The 19,724-nt window shown below is 38.7% G+C and overlaps 1 protein-coding gene and 1 pseudogene across 8 annotated transcripts in view; both read left to right on the top strand.

Annotated features, from left to right (window-relative positions):
* The window catches only part of LOC132683884 (uncharacterized), a 351,206-nt gene that overhangs the window by 81,291 nt on the left and 250,191 nt on the right, over positions 1 to 19,724 (top strand). The window lies entirely within an intron of this gene.
* Positions 11,096 to 12,044, top strand: LOC132684350 (small ribosomal subunit protein uS5 pseudogene; annotated as a pseudogene).

The raw sequence follows: 19,724 nt of genomic DNA, 5'->3' as shown, positions 1-19,724 counted from the left end.
AGACCAGGAACCAGAATCCCCAGGAGATAACTGAGTCCAATTTCCAAGATACTGACTGTGTTCTTACAAAATCTTGACTCTGCATTGCCACTTCTTTTTCATTTGGAGTCTGTGGATTCTGTTTTCCATAGGAATGACTTTTGAATTTTATAAATGAAGTAAGGGAGACTAAGATTTTCTTTATAATTTTTTTTTTTTTTTTTCCGGTAGCTGTCTTTGCTGTGATGTACCAAATCTAAGCAGGGGCACATGTTATGTTACAGGTTTTTGGACTGAAAAATCTCCTAAAGATATAAAATTACCAGCTGTGATGACTTTATTCATGCTTAAATCAGCATTCAGCTTCAGACGAAATTTCTAGTCATCAAAGAAAGAGCAGACTTGCTGTGATTCTGATTAATTGTCAGAGACCTGCTTGCAAGAAAAGCTGGCTTTTATTTCTGACTATATTACTGAATGCCTCTGTGATCTTAAGTATGCTTAAAGAGCTTTAGGATATCTTGGTTTCACACTCTGTAAAATGGAGATAAAAATACATTGCATACATCTTTCAGAAGTACCATGAGGATTAATGAGACAATGTTAGCAGACATATTAAAATCACCCAATTTTTTTTTTTGTATTCGGACTTCTGATTCATTTCCTAATACTAAAAACAGGGTCATGTATTAAGAAAAAAAAAAGAGAAAACTATGAAGGCTTAAGATTATAGTGAGCTGTAATAGTAATTTCCCCAAAAGAATGAACAGATGACAAGGAGGATTATTAAGCTCCTATATATAAATCTTCCCTTTTACTTAAATTCCATGTTTTGCTCATATTTTATAAAAGAATTTTTTACAGTGCTAGGAATCTTGACCCGTACACCAGCTGTCTGTTTAATTTTAAAACCACTAAAATGGACTAAAACCTTACCTTGTCAGTAATGATTTGCTTTACTTGACTAATGAGGGTGATATCCCTAAGCAAGTAGTAAGCCCAGAGCCCAGCGCCTGGTTGTGTTGTTATCTTATCTCTGGACAACTCAGTCTCCGTTGGAGGAAATTCATGAACCAAAATTCATGGACTACGGGTAAGAGAGGAGCCATCCATCATCAGGGGCCCATCCATCATGCTGTTGCCCCACATTGTGCAGGGGGTTTGCCTGCCATGAATTTCATCAGTGGCTGTATTTCATAAGTCGAGCCTGGTGATCAGGCAGGGTCACCCTGAAACCCCATCTGGAGAGTCAGGCATCACACGGCTGCCTGTGTCTTCTAGATTGATGGCTATCCTAGCATCTGTAGGTTTTAAAGCAGCTTAGGAAAAGCTGGAGGAGCAGCTCTACAGGCCACAGGAATTGTGGGCTGAGGGGGAGAAGAGCAGCTGGACGGGGAAAAGAGAGAGCAGAGAAAACAGGAAACAAAATATGAGAGAAGAAAAATATATAAGCAAAGTGGGGGAAAGAGACACCAGAATTATATGTAAAAGTGAGGATAAAAGGAAAAGAAAGCAAACCCAGATGGAAGGAAGCCAGAAAGATAATCATTTCACATTCACTGAGATGATACGTTTGGAGACACTTTCTCCACAGAATTTGGTGTCTGGCGTGCCCGTGTCTACTTTCCCAGGAGCCTTTAGTTTTCAGTGTTTCTGCATATTTTCCCCACTCAGTCATTTCAATAAAGCTAGGCCAATATTAGCTCTGTTTTACATGTGAGAAGAGGAAGGCAGGTTTATTGTGAAGCAAATAAAGCTTAAGCTACAGGGCACTTCCCTAGCACAGGCTCTTTCCAAGGCTCTGGGAGGGGCCTTAACAATGTGATTATATCGTCATTGCAGGAGGAACCACAGTCCAGATTACTGTAGTCTTTTTTCCTTTCTGACTTCTCCATCAGGTTTCACCTCCTGTCGGGTGACCTTGGAGTATTTTTGGCACCTGGCTGAGAGAAGTTGAGTCGAGGATGCATTTATGCGGTGTGGGATTTTTAGGTTATTTCCATGTGTGGGTAAGTTATTGCTAGCTGTTCTGGGGTAGGAGTAGCTTTCCAGACACATCCTATGGTGCCTTTCTTCTCCCGCTCAGTCTCCAATTCTGATAGCCCTTGGCTCTGTGCACAGTAGAGAAGAAAGAAGGCTTGAAATGAAGGGCGTCAGAAGCTAGTTTCGGGGGATGTTTTCCAGTCATCGGATGTGTAAGAAAGATTGCAGCAGACCATGAAAAGACCTGGAGGAAACTTAAATGGGTATTACTAAGTGAAAGAAGCCTATTTGAAAAGGCTACGTACTGTATGATTCCAACTATATGACATTCTGGAAAGGGCAAAATAGACCCAGTGAAAGATCAGTGGTTGCCAGGGGTTGTGTATGGGGGAGGAGGTGATTAGCCAGATTGCACAGAGGATTTTTAGGGCAGTGAAGATACTCTATGATATTATAATGATGGATATATGTCATTATACATTTGTTCAAACCCATATAATGTATACCACCAACAGTGAACCCTAAAGTAAACTGTGGTCTTAGGATGATTATAATGTGTCAATATAGATTCATCCTTGAAATGAAAAGAAAAATGCAGCATTCTGGTGACTGATGTTGGTAATGGGGGAAGGCTCTGTATATGTGGGGGTGGGGGAAAAAAGGGAAATCTCTTCTCTTTCTCTCAATTTCGTTGTAATTTTAAACTGCTTTAAAAATGTGTTAAAATTGGAAACCCAGCAAAAATACAAAAATTGCAAAAAAAAAAAAAAAGTAAGCAGAGGGGATTCAGTTGTTTTTGAAGCCTAGTCAAAGTGGAGATTCCTTCTGGTCAGGAATATACATGATAATGTGGAACATATACTTATAGGCCACCATTTTTCTTCCTTTTTGCTGGGAATCCCACAAAATAGAGTTTATTATAATTGCTGTGTTTGTAAGGCAAAAACCAATACAAACAGCAAGTACAGCTAAGTGTGAGGTTGCTTTTTCATTTTATTATTATTATTATGAAATGTTTATTTTTGAGAGAGAGAGAGCATGCAGGTATGGGTGAGTGGGGGAGGGCAGAGAGAGAGGGAGAGAATCCCAAGAATCTTGCACTGTCAGCACAGAGCGATGCAGGGCTTGAACCCACAAACCATGAGACCATGACTTCAGCAGAAATTGAGTCGAATGCTTAATCAACTGAGCCACCCAGGTGCCCCTGAAGTTGCTTTTTAAAAATGGATGCCAGCTGTCAATAGGAGAAAACAATTTGAATTAATCATGATAGAATTTTTTTTTTCTTTTTGTCCTCTTTAAAAAATATAAAACAGGGCCACCTAGGTGTCTCAGTTGGCTAAGCATCCAACTCTTGATTTCAGCTCAAGTCGTGATCTCACAGATAAAGCTGTGCATCGCCTGCATTGGGCTCTGCACTGAGCATGGAGCCTGCTTGAGATTCTCTCTCTCTCCCTTTGCCCTTCTCTCCCTCCCTGTCTCTCTCTCTCTGTCTCTCTCAAAAGAAACATTTTTAAAAATATTACAAAATTGTCATCATAGGAAAAGATCATCAAAGAGTATGCAGACAAAAATGTAGGGGGGAAAGTATTTTGGCAGTGTGTGAGACAACATAAAAATATCTTATTATTCAGGATTTTGTGATATTTGTGGTATTTGTCAGCTTAAAATTTTTTTTAGTTATGATTTTATTTCTCACTATAAATTTGTATTTTCATGCTTAAATTTGGATTATAATTGTATATTTTTCTTAAGGTGTGTTTTGAAATCACATATAATCTTTAGTTCCACAAAACCTAGATTTGATCGTGGAGTAAAAAAAGGTCAAATAGATAGTTTTTCTGAGGTCACATGGCGACTGGCAAAATAGGCCATACAGCACAGAACAGCGGAGTTCTCTTCAGCCATCCGTCTATTTCTTTGGTCTTTCTCTAGTTTTAAGAGAAAAGTGAAAGACAGCACTACCTTGAATGTGCAATCCAGAACACACACAAGCATTTAAATTGATGTCACCAAAAATATAAACATCACAAGAATGTGACCCGGAAGGAAATGACTAATAAGTCATTAATTTTATTAAGTGGTAAATTTAGTTACAAAAATATATATATTAAAAGGTAAAACAAAGTATTAACTGAATTTTTTAGTCGTTTTCCTTTTATATAGAGATGAATAGAGAGTACAGATGTATATTCAGCAGGCAATAGGAATAGTGCCAAACTTGAAAACAGGAAACCTTGATTAAAGACCCTGTTCTACTTGTAATGAGCCTGGTAATCATGGCAGATTTTGTTAGTTGTCCCCAAAATTCTTTCCCATTTTCTTCTGTGTAGTACCCGTTGCTCAGGTATAGCCTCCCAGCTAGACAACATCCCCTAGTCTTCCTGTAATTTAGGTGCAGTTGTATGACTAAGTGTTAACAATTGATTGCAAGTAAAAATGGTTTTTTTTTTTTTTACTTGCAATTCTGTATAATGCTCTTATACAATTCTTATAATATTCAAGAAGAGGTTGTCTGCTTCTCCCGTTCATTTTTGTTTCTTCCCCTGAGCTGGAATGCAATATTAATGAGCCCATGTTCACCTGTAAGGGCAGAACCCAAGAGGGCAACAACATAGAAAGACCCTAGATGCTCAGACAATTCTGGACTGTGACATGAGAGAGAAATAAGTAGTTAATTTTTTTTTTTTGAAGAGATGTTAGCTAATGCTATAGTGGTAATGGTATTGCAATATAAAATGTATCAAATCAGCAAGTGCATCCTAAACTTATATGCTACACGTCAATTATATCTCCATTTTTAGAAAAGATTTTTTTCTGAGCCACTGTATTTTTGAAGTCTCCTTGCAAAAATAGCCTGTAAAAATGGTTTGCAGCCTAACCAACACTGAAGTAGGAGCAAGTTACCACCTCTCAAAGCTTCCGTTTCCTCAAGTGTAAAGTGGGGACCATAATACCAATTCTGGCCATGCATGCAGTTGCTCTGAGTATTAAATTAAATAATGTAAATCAGAGATGAATACATTACATTGTATTAATATAAAATATTATTTATGTTTGGGTGTTACCACTATTGGGGGAAGAAGATGAAATGAGGTTTTATTTATTTATTTATTTATTTATTTATTTATTTAAATTTTTTTAAATGTTTATTCATTTTTGAGAGAGAGACAGAGAGACAGAGACAGAGTGCAAATGGGGAAGGGGCAGAGAGAGAGGGAGACAGGAAATCTGAAGCAGGCTACAGGCTCTGAGCTGTCAGCACAGAGCCTGATGTGGGGCTCAAACCCATGAACCATGAGATCAAGACCTGAACCGAAGTTGGGCACTTAATGAACTGAGCCCCCCAGGTGCCCCTGAAGGTTTTATTTTTTATTTTCTTAACAAATTTTTTGTTTTGGAATAGCTTAGATTAAGAAAGTAAGTGCATAACTTTAGTATACCTTTAGCCGGCACCCCCAATGTTAATGTTTTACATTCCCACAGCACATTTTTCTTTTCTTTTTTTTTTTTAACATTTATTTATTTTTGAGACAGAGAGAGACAGAGCATGAACGGGGGAGGGTCAGAGAGAGAGGGAGACACAGAATCGGAAGCAGGCTCCAGGCTCTGAGCCATCAGCCCAGAGCCCGACGCGGGGCTCGAACTCACGGACCATGAGATTGTGACCTGAGCCGAAGTCGGCCGCTCAACCGACTGAGCCACCCAGGCGCCCCCCACAGCACATTTTTCAAAACTAAAAAATCAACATTGGTCCATTACTGTAAATCCAGACTTTATTTGGATTTTACTAGTTTTTCCACTAGAGACCTTAAATTTTTCTCCCAGAATTCCATTTATGAGACAACATTGCATTAATTGCCATATTTCTTGATCCCTCTGGTCTGGACATTTTCTATTTTTTTCTTATTTTTCATGACCTTTACAGTTCTCCCCCACACCCCTTTTTTTTAATCACCAAAACAGTTTTAAGTGATATTGACTGGGTATTCTGTGGAAAGTTCCTCTAGTTGGGTTTTTCTGATGTTGTTTTCATGGTTTAACAGTAATGATGGTTTGGGGGATTTTATTTTATTTAATTTATTTATTTTTAAAAATGTTTTATTTATTTTTTGAGAGCGAGCGACAGAGTGTGAGTAGGGGAGGGGCAGAGAGAGAGGGAGACACAGAATTCGAAGCAGGCTCCAGGTTCCGAGCTGTCAGCACAGAGCCGGATGCGGGGCTCGAACCCATGAACTGTGAGATCATGACCTGAGCCGAAGTCTGATGCTTAACCATCGAGCCAGCTGGCACCCCTGGGGGTTTTTATTTTTAATGAAAAAGGTAATGTAGGATAGAAAGGGATAAGGGGGAAAAAAAAAAAAGAGCAAGAGAGAGCACACAAGCGAAAATAATCACTCTATTTCAATTTGATTGCTTAATTAGCTCTAACTATTGTCCTAGTTAGCATGCCCCTGTGGCAGAGTAGAATTTTATACATTAGCCTTATAAGGTACCTTTGAGAATGGCAAGAAGGTATCAGCTTCCTTCTCTCTCCTTATACCTCTGAATGGGCCTAGTAAATTGTCCATTTACTGTCCCTTCCTTCATTGTGGGAAAGTATCTAAAAAGCATAAGGTTATGATTCTGGAACTTGATGGCAGACAGGTGTCCAGTGGCATGAGCATCTTGTCTCGTGGAACAGAAAATAGTCTTTTTTTTAGAAAAACTGTTCACTTACAGCCTCAAAGCCATAGTGAACTGGTTCGCAAACCCTTAGCATATTGAGAAGCCTTTTTTTTTTTTAATTTTATTTTAAGAGAGAGGAGGGAAAGGCAGAGGGAGAGAGGAACATTACAAAGGCAAATATCAATTATAGGCAAGAAAAAAGATAAGACTTAGTGAATTTAAGATCTTGAAGAGAAGTTTCAATAAACAAGAAGGCTAAAATCTTTCCTTGGATGCTGAACTGTAGTCTGACTCCCCTCACATTATAAAGGGAAAGCAATATTTTGATTAGGACAGGAATTAACCTACATATTTCATTTTGTATTTACTTTTTAAGTTGATCACATCCTAGGCAAGAACCTGCTAGGCAATATTTTTTTTTTAATTTTTTTTAACGTGTATTTATTTTTGAGACAGAGAGAGACAGAACATGAACGGGGGAGGGTCAGAGAGAGAGAGGGAGACACAGAATCTGAAACAGGCTCCAGGCTCTGAGCTGTCAGCACAGAGCCTGACGCGGGGCTTGAACTCACGAACCACAAGATCATGACCTGAGCCGAAGTCGGACACTTAACTGACTGAGCCACCCAGGCGCCCCGGCAATATTGTTTTTAATATTTTAAGTAAAGATATCCATCTTGACTGCCATTAGAATTATAAAAAAGGTTTACTATGTCATTTCTTCTCTGGCTATATAAAGTCTTGAGTATACAAATTATCATCAGCACACACACATACACACCTATACTTAAAAAAAAAAAAAAAAAACCCAAAAAACAAACAAACAAAAAAAACCCTAAAAAGATAAAACTGACTGGGAAGGATCTAATTTTGATTAAATTCCAGAGTCCATTCTTTGAAGAGATCTTTTGGCTAAATCCAATCCAATCCATGGATAGCTCTGTACTGTTATCTTTCATCTTTTTTTTATATGAAATTTATTGTCAAATTGGTTTCCATAAAACACCCAGTGCTCATCTCAACAGGTGCCTTCCTCAATGCCCATTACCCACTTTCCCCTCCCCCCACCCCCATCAACCCTCAGTTTGTTCTCAGTATTTAAGAGTCTCTTATGGTTTGCTTCCTTCCCTCTCTGTAACTTTTGTTTTTCCCCCTTCTCCTCCCCCCTGGTCTTCTGTTGAGTGTCTCAGGCTCCACATATGAGTGAAAACATATGGTATCTGTCTTTCTCTGCCTGACTTATTTCACTTAGCATAACACTCTCCAGATCCATCCATGTTGCTACAAATGGGCAGATTTCATTCTTTCTCATTGCCAAGTAGTATTCCATTGTATATATAAACCACATCTTCTTTATCCATTCGTATCTTTCATCTAAGATCCACTCCTGGAAATCTTGTCTGGACTCAAAAGGCAACACCTCAGAGAATACTTGGTGTATATGATCTTTGTCAGCATCCACTTTTCTCTGTCTATACGTGGCTTCCCTCTGACCATTAATCTCTTGTTAAGCACTATTTCCCTATATCCCCATTTCCTCCCCCACCTAATTCCCTCCTTCTTCAAACTCATGTCCCAGTTTTCACCATGTCCTGCTGAGTCTGCTTCTTAAATGCATCTCAATTCCATCCATGTCTTTCTTTCTCTACTATTCGGGTCTAACACTACCAGTTTTCTGGTGTGACCCTCTACCACCATTTTTCTTTCTTTTTTTTAAAGTGTATGTATGTATGTATTATGTAATCTCCACATGCAGCATGGGGCTTGAACTCATAGCACCAAGATCAAAAGCCATGCTCTTTGGACTGAGCCAGCCAGGCGCTCCTGTACTACTACTCTTCTTCTGGACTAATGCACAGTCTCCAGTGCAGCGGCAGTGATATTTCTGAGACGTAATTCTCTTTGTATTGGTTCCACATGTGGCTTTTAAGTAGCCTCATCCCCCGACCCGAGTAAGGAAAAAAAAATCAAAATTCCTGAAAAATACTGATAATAGATCTAGTCTTGCCAGATCTGGTCTACCCATATTTTCCCAGCCAGATGTTTGGCATTTCCACCTTGTTGTTCTTATTCACCATCTCTCTCCTGCTTTCCTCCCTTATCTTGCTCATTTCTCTCCCCACCATTGACCCCTTGGCCATTTCTTTCCGTCCCTAAAAGATGCCCTGCTTTCCCCCTGACTCCCCAAGACCTTCACTCACTCTCCAAATCGCTTTTCTCTCATCCTTCAGGATTGCATGCCCCCCACTCAGCCCCCAGGAGAATCTCCCTGCCCCTTCTTTTCTACTAGTTTAGGTTGGGGTTCTCAACTATGCATCCCAGACATCCTCATCTTCTTCTTTAATAAACCATCCTCTTTTGTAATCGTGAGCTTGTTAAATATTTTGTAAATAAATACATTTCTTAACTATTTCAAAGAAATACGTACATCCTATAACCCTCATGGACCACATTATAGAGGAGTAGAAGATTCATCAGATTTGCAAAAATATGGCAAGTAAATGGTAGCAGGGTCTAATACCTATCCCTTCTCAGTGCAAAAGTTTTATTTTACTATACAGATATTATTGAGAACTACTTTGCATTGCACTCTAAACCTGTGGGAAATTTTCTTCTTAATTAGTATGCTCTGAATTTAATTTTCTGTACCTTCCTTTCCTATCCTAAGTGAGAGTCCATTTAGGAGCTCTCAGTAGGAGGAACTGGATAATGTAGTTGAACATGTTATAATTCTAATGGAGAGAGTCAAGCATGCCTGGGATTACTCACAGAAAGTCCTTGCTATATCTGATAACAACCTTGGTTTTGTTACATGCCTGCATATGCATAGTTACATTCTTAAACTGATATCCAAACACAGTTAACTGTAATAACTGTTGCGTGCTTCTAGAGGATGTAAATATATCATGAAACAAAAAGTGTAATTGTGGATGGTGGGTAGCAATTCCAAAAAGACTCATAATCACTGATCTATTTCTTCTCTTTTAAACCCTTTTGTGTTTAAGCTTCTAACGTATCTCTACATAACATATTCCCCCACCCTCCACTTTGATAAATATGTTTGATGAACACTTTGAAACATATGTATTTTTCCTTGATTATTTCTAGAAGAACAGTTTTCAGATTTTTAGTTATTAAAAAACAGCTTTAGTTTAATTCTGAAAAATTTGCTTTTGTAGCGAGACATCTAGGTGTGTTCCTTGGAAGCTACTGAACACAACTCACAACTTTCTGTCATCTGTATCTATTCACAGTCAGAGAAAAAGTGCCTTTAGATCTATATATAGTGTTATGTCACTAGAGATCCTGTATTTTATTCCAACTGAACATAGTAGACTGTGGAAAAACAGACAGGAATGTCTTGGTATTTTCATTATGACTTTGATTGACTTGCTCTGGTATTCCATCCTCCTAATGAATATAAAATCATTGCTGAAATGTCCCCATTCAGCAGAAATACATAAACAATGAAGGAAAAGTAATTTAATTTTAGCTTATATTTGACTGAATGGTTACCAGTTTGGGGTAGCAGCCACAAAAAGCCAAGCAAATTCCAGTGCTGTCAGGCAGTGTCTGGCAATAACAAGCAATTACAGTTTTCTTCTTAGAAAAGTCCCCAGATATTTCATCAAAAGTACTTAAGGTCAAATAAAGCATATATTCTCTTGCTTATGAACATGCATTCTAGAAACATCCTCCATGTGCTCTTTCTGGTTTGTGGCTGCTGTCGAGTTCCTTCTTTCCCCATTTTCAGGGACTTGCTTGCTCCACTTGACAAAATCCTCTGGTCATTCATACCCCGCCCTGCACGGACCTGCCACCTCGGCCCTCCTAGCCCCACTGCCAGTACTAACCCATCTTGTCACTCCTCTTCTTGATGCCAGGGGAGAGTTGAGTTTCACAATTCTGGGAATATAATGTACTTGGTATAGTCTCAAAGGGAACTCTAAATGTGTTTCCCTTTAGGAATTACATGGTGGAATTCCTCCACACGTGGTGAATATGTTCTCCCCTGTGCCTTGGAACCTAATCGTCACATGATAATGGTTGCATAGAAAGTATGTTGAACAACTGACTTGGGGGTGATTTGGGGAAAATTGTAATTGCCTGGACTTCTGGCACTATTCATATTCCTATTCTATTTATATTCACTTAGTTTCAAAATAAATGGTGATTTTAAGAAATATAGCAGTTTTGAAACAAAATAGACTACTGTTATAGGCGTGGTATAGCCATCAAGTCAAAAGTGAATGGCAAAGTACAGAAGACTGACCTCCGAGTGTGGCCTTCATCCCACATTTACAAAGTATTGTAATTCTAGAATTTCACCAAAAGATAACTATGTGAAACCTGTGAAATCAAGGTAACTAGGAATAATTTTGACTTTTATTTTTCACCACTCCTGCCCCTAAAACTCAATGTATATTAGAAAGCAGATTTAGCTTCTTCTCTGGGAAAACACCAAATGGTGGATGACACCGGTGGGGCCCTGGAATGGGAGGCCACAGCGGCTTCCGCAGCTGCATCTGGGGCCAGGGCAGGCCAGGGTGGGAGTCGGGTGGGGAGGTGGCCTGGTCCGGGGCGCGGGGGTGGGGTTGGGGCGGGGCCGGGGTGGGGCGGGGCCGCGGAGCTAGTGGAGGCAAAGCCTAAGGTGAGGAGTGGATCCCTGTCACCAAGCTGGCCGCCTGGTCAAGAACATGAAGATCAAGTCTTTGGAGGAGATCTATCCCCATCAAGGAATCCGAGATAATTGACTTTTTCCTGGGGGCATCCCTCAAGGATGAGATTTTGAAGATTATGCCCCTGCAAAAGCAGACCCATTCTGGCCAGTGGACCAGGTTCAAGGCATTTGTTGCCATCAGGGATTACAATAGACACGTCGGTCTGGGTGCTAAGTGCTCCAAGGAGGTAGCTGCTGCCATCCATGGGGCCATCGTCCTGGCCAAGCTTTCCATCATCCCGGTTCAGAGAGGCTACTGGGGGAACAAGATTGGCAAGTCCCACACTGTCCCATGAAAGGTGACCGCCCCTGTGGCTCTATGCTGGTGCGCCTCATCCCTGCCCCCAGAGGCACTGGCATTATCTCAGCCTCTGTACCCAAGAAGCTACTGATGATGGCTGGTATGGATGACTGCCACACCTTGGCCAGGGCCTGCACTGCCACCCTGGGCAACTTTTGATGCCAGTTTTGATGCCATTTCCAAGACCTACAGCTATCTCACCCCTGACCTTTGGAAACAGACTGTGTTCACTAACTCTCCTTATCAGGAATTCACTGACCATCTTGTAAAGACCCACACCTGAGTCTTGTGCAGAGGACCCAAGCAGATTTAGAAGTATACTGTGTTTTATTAGGTTATTTATAAAAATGTATTTTTGTATTTTATTAATTAAAAAAAATTTAATTCCAATTCATTAATATAGAGTGTTATATTAGTTTCAGGTGTACAATAGTTCTAGGTTATTTATGTTTTTTAGAAATTCTTCCTAAAGGAAATGTTGTCTATTGAACCTTATTCACTGCTGTCCTTTGGGGGTTAGTGAGAAATAAATGGGTGACAAAGAAAATAAGTTGTTGTGTTGTTGAAATTGAATGTACAGGTTAGAAAAGTTCTGTGGCTTCAAGACTGGCGATGGGTTTCATTAATTACAATTAAAAACTTGCAGTGGAAACCATCCAGGAAATAAATCTTTAGAGTAAAGTGTGAACAGCTTTTCAGAAAGGAATTAAGTGATTAAGTGGCCCCAAATGGTCTATCACATAATTGTATAATCATATGGATATTTTCTTTGATGAAAGAAAGACAGATAATTTGAGGACTATAAATAGGGAAGCAGACTGGGACAAATAAGCCAGATATAGGAAGGTCTTTTTTTCTGCAGCCAAAATCTTCCTATTGATGCATTACTGGTTTTAATGGATGGTGGAAATTAAGTTTTCTCAAAAAATGAAGTCTCTAGTGTATGAGTTACATCTTTTACTATTCTATTTTTGCAATCTAAATTTTTGCCTTTCTAAAGGCAACTTTATAGAAAGATACTTTCAAAAGTATCAGGAAAATTATGAATAAAAAGCGGTTGGGACAAGCTGAGAAGAACCAGGATGAACACCCAGCTCCTTGGAACTCCCTATCTGCTAAAATGTGACGCCACCCCATTCAAGAATCATTTGATAACATTAATTTGATCTTTAAATGTACTCAGTTGAGTTTTGTTTTTTAACACTACAGAGAAGGCAGGGTTCAGAGTCCAGGAGACTAGGTATGGGTTTAATGGGTTTGATATCCAAAGATTCAGGTCCATTTTAAGAGACTCACAAAGAAAAAGATCCAAGAACATTAGCCAGAGTTCCAGGCCCGCAGAGATCAGTTGAAATCTGGGTTTGTGGGTGTCCAGGGGCTTAGAGACAGGAAGACAAAAGGGGTAGGATGTGTGTAGGCAAGAGCAGGCAATGATATGAATGGGTTTCTAATATTTTACAATACAAGAAATGAGTCCTATAAATATACACAAAAACCTGGCTTTAAAAAAGGTAAAATTAGGTTTATCCAATGATGTTACAGAGAAGTATTCCTGATGATTGGAGGAGACAGGAAACTGAACAAATGGTGTTCACAATACCAACCTGTGGGAGTTCCTTGAGGAATGGACTTGCCTTTGTCACCTCTGGGTCTTTAGGACCTAGAGCTTGGAGCTGAATTGTGGCTTAATGTATAGGACTCTTTAAAAGTCTTCTAAAGTGACCTTAGGGGAGCAGAAAGAGATTTGAGTAAATTAAAATGGGCTCTAGGTATAGTGAATTGTAGAGTATCAAAGTATTAGTTGAGATGCTGAATTCAGCCTATAGGCTTATGATATATATATAATCTTTTCCTTTGGTTTAATTAGCTCAGATTTTTTTTTTTTATTTTTTTTTTTTTAACGTTTATTTATTTTTGAGACGAGAGAGACAGAGCATGAACGGGGGAGGGTCAGAGAGAGGGAGACACAGAATCCGAAACAGGCTCCAGGCTCTGAGCTGTCAGCACAGAGCCCGATGCGGGGCTCGAACTCACAGACCGCGAGATCATGACCTGAGCCAAAGTGGGCCGCTTAACCGACTGAGCCACCCAGGCGCCCCAATTAGCTCAGATTTTTAAAAAGCAATGAATTTTGATTTCCTGGCAGGGAGATGCACCCTCCAGTTTGCCTTGTTTATTCTATGACACAATTGTTTTACCAGGCTCATACCTGAAGCCCTTTGAGTTTGACCCTTTGTCACTACCTGGGAAACAAAGAAGCACAGTGAGCTGAGTGAGCTGATGTTAGTGAGCTGATGTGATAAACAAAATTTCACAAGTTCAACTAGGATGTTTCCAAACTCACATCACTACCTCAAAACTAGAAGCAGATGGCTACATCCTCTTATTCAATTAGTGTCTTCAGCACCCACTTGCCTATCAATAGAAGCCTAGAACCTCTTTTTTAAGGACCCACCCAATTGGTTGAAGGACTGCAGCCAGGTTGATCATATTTGCAAACAAGAGACTTTACAAATAGCATCTGATACTGATGATACAGTTGGTTGGCACGGTTTTCTTGGTGGTACTCACAGGCTTAAGTGCTTGTTAACTGCTGAGGCTGGGTTTGCTAGTTGCACACTGTGCTCAAACTAGCACTTCCTCCTCTAACAAACTTCCGGTGCTTCACCTCAGGTCTTCAGTCAGACTGACTCTCCTTTCCAGGTAACAGTCTCCAAGGCCACCCTGGTTCACCCAGTTTTTCCACTTTCAGGGCTCTGTGAGCAGAGTTCGACAATGGATACCTTCTCTCCTAGAAGACTCTGGATTTTTTTTTTAAGTTTATTTATTTATTTTGAGAGAGACAGAGACAGCACAAGTAGGAGAGGGGCGGGGGGGTGGGGGGGACACAGAGAATCCCAAGCAGGCTCCGCACTGTCAGCACAGAGCCCAATGTGGGGCTTGAACTCATGAAACCATGAGATGATGACCTAAGCAAACCGAGAGTCAGCTGCTCAATCTACTGAGCCACCCGGGCATCCTGACTCTGGATTCTTTATGTAAAAACATTCATCCTTCCCCACCCTACCCCACCAAGTGACAGCTTTGCTATCTGCCTTTTCCTCAAACAATAAAATCTTGTTTGGAAAAGAAAAACTACTTTTTCATTCTGTGGAGTCCTTCACTCACCCTATGTGGGTCTGTAGCCCTTGAGGGATTTACTAACTAAGGAAGACCAAAACTTCCTAAAACAGAGATAATTTCCTTTTTCATAACTTTCTCTAATTTATTTTCAAACCACATCAACCTGTTTGTCCCAGGCATAGGCATTCTACTGCATTCATATTTTTCATATAAAGCTTTGCATTGATTCAGAAAACAAAAACTCAGGTATAAAAACATTAATGTGGAAAGACAATTAGATTTAGTAATCTGAACAAATTCGGTGAAATACTTACCTGAATTACAAATTATGTGAGTGAGGCTGTGCAAATTCAATTCTTAGAAGGCTCTCTTTAACCAAATATAATAATTAGGTCAATTGCCATAACTTTGTAGATGTTGAGGGCTTTCCAACAGGGTCTCATATATGCTCCCTTCTATTTTATACATAATTTAAAAATCTCAAAGAAATTACCCTGGGAAGACTATAAATGGTAGCGATCAAATCCTAGCCAATTAATTTTTTTTTTCTTTTTTAAATCAGTTTTACCAATGTGATTCCATCTGGCTGAATTGAGAAAGTAATTTATTGCATTTGGTAAAAGGGCAGCCCTTTTACTAAATTATAAATATGTTAACTAAATGGAAATATCATCTAAATTACATGCCTGTTCCCTTCCTGATGAACTGCAAGTCTGAGCTTCCCAGAGAAGCATTCAATAAATAGGCTTTAGACATAGCCTGGCCATCAAAATAATTAGGTATAGAAATGTTTTAGAAAAATACATTTATGATTTTAATTTATTTTTTTTTAGCTTTGACTCTAAAAGCAGACTTAATTATGGCCTAATTTACATGTGCTTAATAGAGATCATGTTTAAAAATTTATTAATTTTTTTTAAACGTTCATTTATTTTGAGAGAGAGAGAGAGAGAGAGAGAGAAACAGAGAGGGAGGGACAGAGTGAGAGGGAGAGAGAGAATTTATTAATTTTTTTTAAACGTTCATTTATTTTGAGAGAGAGAGAGAGAGAGAGAGAGAGAAACAGAGAGGGAGGGACAGAGTGAGAGGGAGAGAGAGAATCCCAAGCAGGCTTTCCACTATCAGAACCGAGCTCAATGCAGGGCTAGAACCCATGAACCATGAGATCATGACCTGAGACAAAATTAAGAGCTGGATGCTTAACTGACTGAGCCACCCAAGTGCCCCATTAATTGTTATTTTATTTATTTATTTATTTATTTTTTAAATTTTAACGTTTATTTGTTATTGAGAGACAGAGAGAGACAGGGCATGAGCAGGGGAAGGGCAGAGAGAGAGGGACACACAGAATTCGAAGCAGGCTCCAGGCTCCGAGCTGCCAGCGCAGAGCCTGATGCGGGCCTCGAACTCACAAACCGTGAGATCATGACCCAAGACAAAGTCGAACTCTTAACCGACTGAGCCATCCAGGTGCCCCAATTGTTATTTTAAAAATAATAACAGATCTGTTGATTAAAAATACCTATGAAATTCTGTACACTGAGAAGGCTCCTTCCCACCTAATCCTCCCTTGGTTTCCCTTTCCTGATTTTCCTTCTCTTGTTTACCCTCCTTCCATAAAGATAACCACATTTATTTCATTAATCCTGAAATTTTCTTTTTTCTTTTTTTTTTTTAATCCTGAAATTTTCATTGCATTTTAATGGGGGAGATTGGGAAGGAGACAAATGAGAATTAACTTTATAATACATAAATAAATACAAATGTTATTCTCTGCCCCTTTTTACATAAATGGCAGGCAGCATACTGTACAAATTGTTCTACATCTTTTTATTCATATTTATTAATATATTTGGCAGATAATTATATAAGAGTACATGATTAGCTTCCTCTTTCTTTTTATAGCTGCATTATATTATGTTGGATTGTTTTCAGTTTTATGCTGTTACAAAAAATACATCTGTGAGTAACTGTGTACATCTACCACTTTACATATGTGCAAGTATTTCTGTAGAATAAAATGTTAGAATTGGCGTTGTTGATTCCAAGAGTATATTATGAATTTGGTGTTCTTGGAGATGTTGTCCAATTACATCCATGAGGGGTTGTACCAACTTACAGCCCCACCAATTTATGAGAGTGCCAATTTTTCCACAGTGTATTTTCAACACTGTGTATTATCAAACTTTTAGTTTGTTAAATCCATCCAACAGATAACACGGACGGTTTTAATCTGTATTCCTTATATTACGAGGGATATTACATATCATTTTCATATATTTGAGGCCCACTTATGTTTCCTTTTTGGTGAATTATCTATTTATATCCTTTATCCATTTGTATTGCTTTTTTTCTTGTTTGCTGAAACACACTTTATATTTTAGGAATATTAGGTCTTTGTCCACAGTACATTGCAAATATACTTACCAATTTGTCATTTGTCTTAACTTCGCTTATGGGCTTTTTGTTTTTGATTCTCTGGTTTGTTTTATCACACAGAACTTTTGATTATGTGCTTGAATTTATCAATCTTTTTTCTTTTAAGACTTCTGGAGGTTGGAGTCATTGTCAGAAAGATCTTTCCTTGTTTTCTTCTAGTACATTTATAGCTTTATTTTTTTACTTCATTTTTTGATTCGTTAAGAATTTTTTCTGATGTTCACTGTGAAATTTGAGTTCTATGTTAATTTTCCCCCTAGATGCCTACCCACTTGTCCCAACAGCACATATTAAATAGCTTGTCTTTTCCTCTACTGATCTAAATTGCTATCCTTAATCCTATTATGTATTTTTATCTGTTTTTTAGACATTTTATTCTGTGACTTGGTCTGTTTATTCATGGGCCAGATAACAGTATTCTAACTGTTAAAGCTTTGTATTTCAATATCTAGAAGTTCCAGTCCTCCTACATTGCTCTTCATTGTCAGTTTTCCGGCTGTTTTTGCCTATTTTTAAAAATGTACTTCGGCATTATCTTATCTAGTTTTAAAAAAGGTCATTATTTATTGTATTAAAAGAATAAAAAAACTTACAGATAAATGTTATTTATATGATGTTGAGTTTTTCTCATATTAAAAGTATGCCTTTCCTTTTGATCAGTTCTTTTGTGTTCTTCAGAGGGTTTTACATTTTTCTACTTTTAGTTTTTATTTCTTAAGATAATTCCTAGGTGTTCTGCAGTTTTTGTTGGTATTGTAAATGAGATCATCCCTTCAAAGTTATTGACACGCGTAAGGACAAATACAGATTAAAAGTAAGAGGTTTAATTCTTCCCGTTGAAAATAAGGGAAGAGGTTTTCCTCCCCTTCTTTTTCTTAAAGCATTTCCTTTAGAAACTTCTAATTGGAAATGCTTTCTTTTCTCTTTGAACTGTATATAAATTCTTATGAAAACTGGATAGGCCTGTTGTCAGCTTTTCAACTCGGGGAATGCCTTTCTCAAGAACTCAGGAACCATCTCTTTTCCACGTAAACATCCAAGGAAGATAGCACCCTATTTCCAAGTTTCAGCAGAAGGGTAGGAGCCTAACTGGAGCTGACCTGGTTCCCAGTTGTAAAACTACTTCCTATCACAAAAATATGAGAAGTTTGTTTTTCCTTTGTCAGTTAACTAACACAGATTAGCACTTCAGTTGCCAGGTAAATGTAGGATGAACTATGTGAAATAGAACGTTGCTGTCAAGTCTGATGGCTTAGGGACTAGTTATTGTTTATCTTGAGAATGTGTGCATAAGGAGTTGTATCTGCCTATGTGGCTGAAGGGTGGAATTTCTCTCTGCCTCTGCAGTCTCCTATCAGGTTCCCTGTAATGTGTATCACATTCCAGTTTAATGCTTATTCAATAATAAAATTGTTTTCTTTTTCTACTGCCTTCGTGGAGAGGATTTCTGGACTGGAAGAAGATTTTGTTTTTCATTCTCTTTCCTCACATGCAGTGGAGTTGTGTCCTTCTCCTTCTCCCTCTTCATATTTGGGCATGTTGGCAGAAGCTGTGGCTATCTTGGATTCTGCAGGTGCCCTTGAAGATGGAAGCCTCCCTAAGATGGCTAAGATGTTGAGGAAAGAGGAGAATTTTGGAGCCTGATGATGATGGAGCTTCTGTACCAGCCCCAAATTGTTTAGCTTTAGATTTCTCTCATGTGAGAGAGAAATAAAATTTTCTTGTTTCAGCCACTGTTATTTTGGTTGTTCTGTTAAGTGAGGCTGAATCAGTTATTCTAACTGATCCACTGCCAGAAAGAATAACTTCAGATAAAATAAAGCCAAATCAGCTTTCTTATTTAAGCATCCTTTAACATTTAACTGTTTTTTTTGTTGTTGTTGTTGTTGTTTGGTTTTTGGTTTTTTTGCTTACACCCATGTACTGCAAGTCAACTGACTTAGTTATCAAGACATGCATTTTGCAACCAGTTTATTTTTGGTCTTTACCATGAAGCCATTTGGTCAAATTTCAATGTCCTCTGGGTGCTTTTCTGGCTTTAAAAAATGACTAAGACGGACTTTTGATAATACATAACTTTATCTCTTACAGATAAAAATACTAAACTTTGGTCACATTTTGAGCCTCCATCCACCATTAATGCATATGTTGAAATGGGCCTAAAATGTTCTTTAAGGGGAATCTTAACCCTCTTATAGGCTCACTTCTGTGGATAGTAGCTAAATCTTCTGTTTCCACATGGGGCTGGAAGTGCCTTCAGCTTCTGTTAAAGGATGTTAATTCAGTTCTGGCGTTGCTGATGATTAAAACCCATCATTCTGTCCTACAGCAGCACCAGAGAATATCTCCAGGCACTTGTCAGGAAGTATAACATTAAATTCACAGCCACTCAGTATGAAGCAAAAGCCCTCTGAGAAGAGTAATATTTATGGAGGACAGCTTGAAGAATATGCAGTCCTTCCCTTCTTCAGATGATCTGAAATCCATCCTTAACTTAAACAGATCCTCTCA

This window comes from Panthera onca, chromosome C2, assembly GCF_046562875.1.
Source record: "Panthera onca isolate mPanOnc1 chromosome C2, mPanOnc1 haplotype 2, whole genome shotgun sequence".
Classification (NCBI taxonomy): Eukaryota; Metazoa; Chordata; class Mammalia; order Carnivora; family Felidae; genus Panthera; species Panthera onca.
The sequence above is the reverse complement of the archived record's forward strand: the minus strand, read 5'-3'. Positions and strand labels throughout refer to the sequence as shown.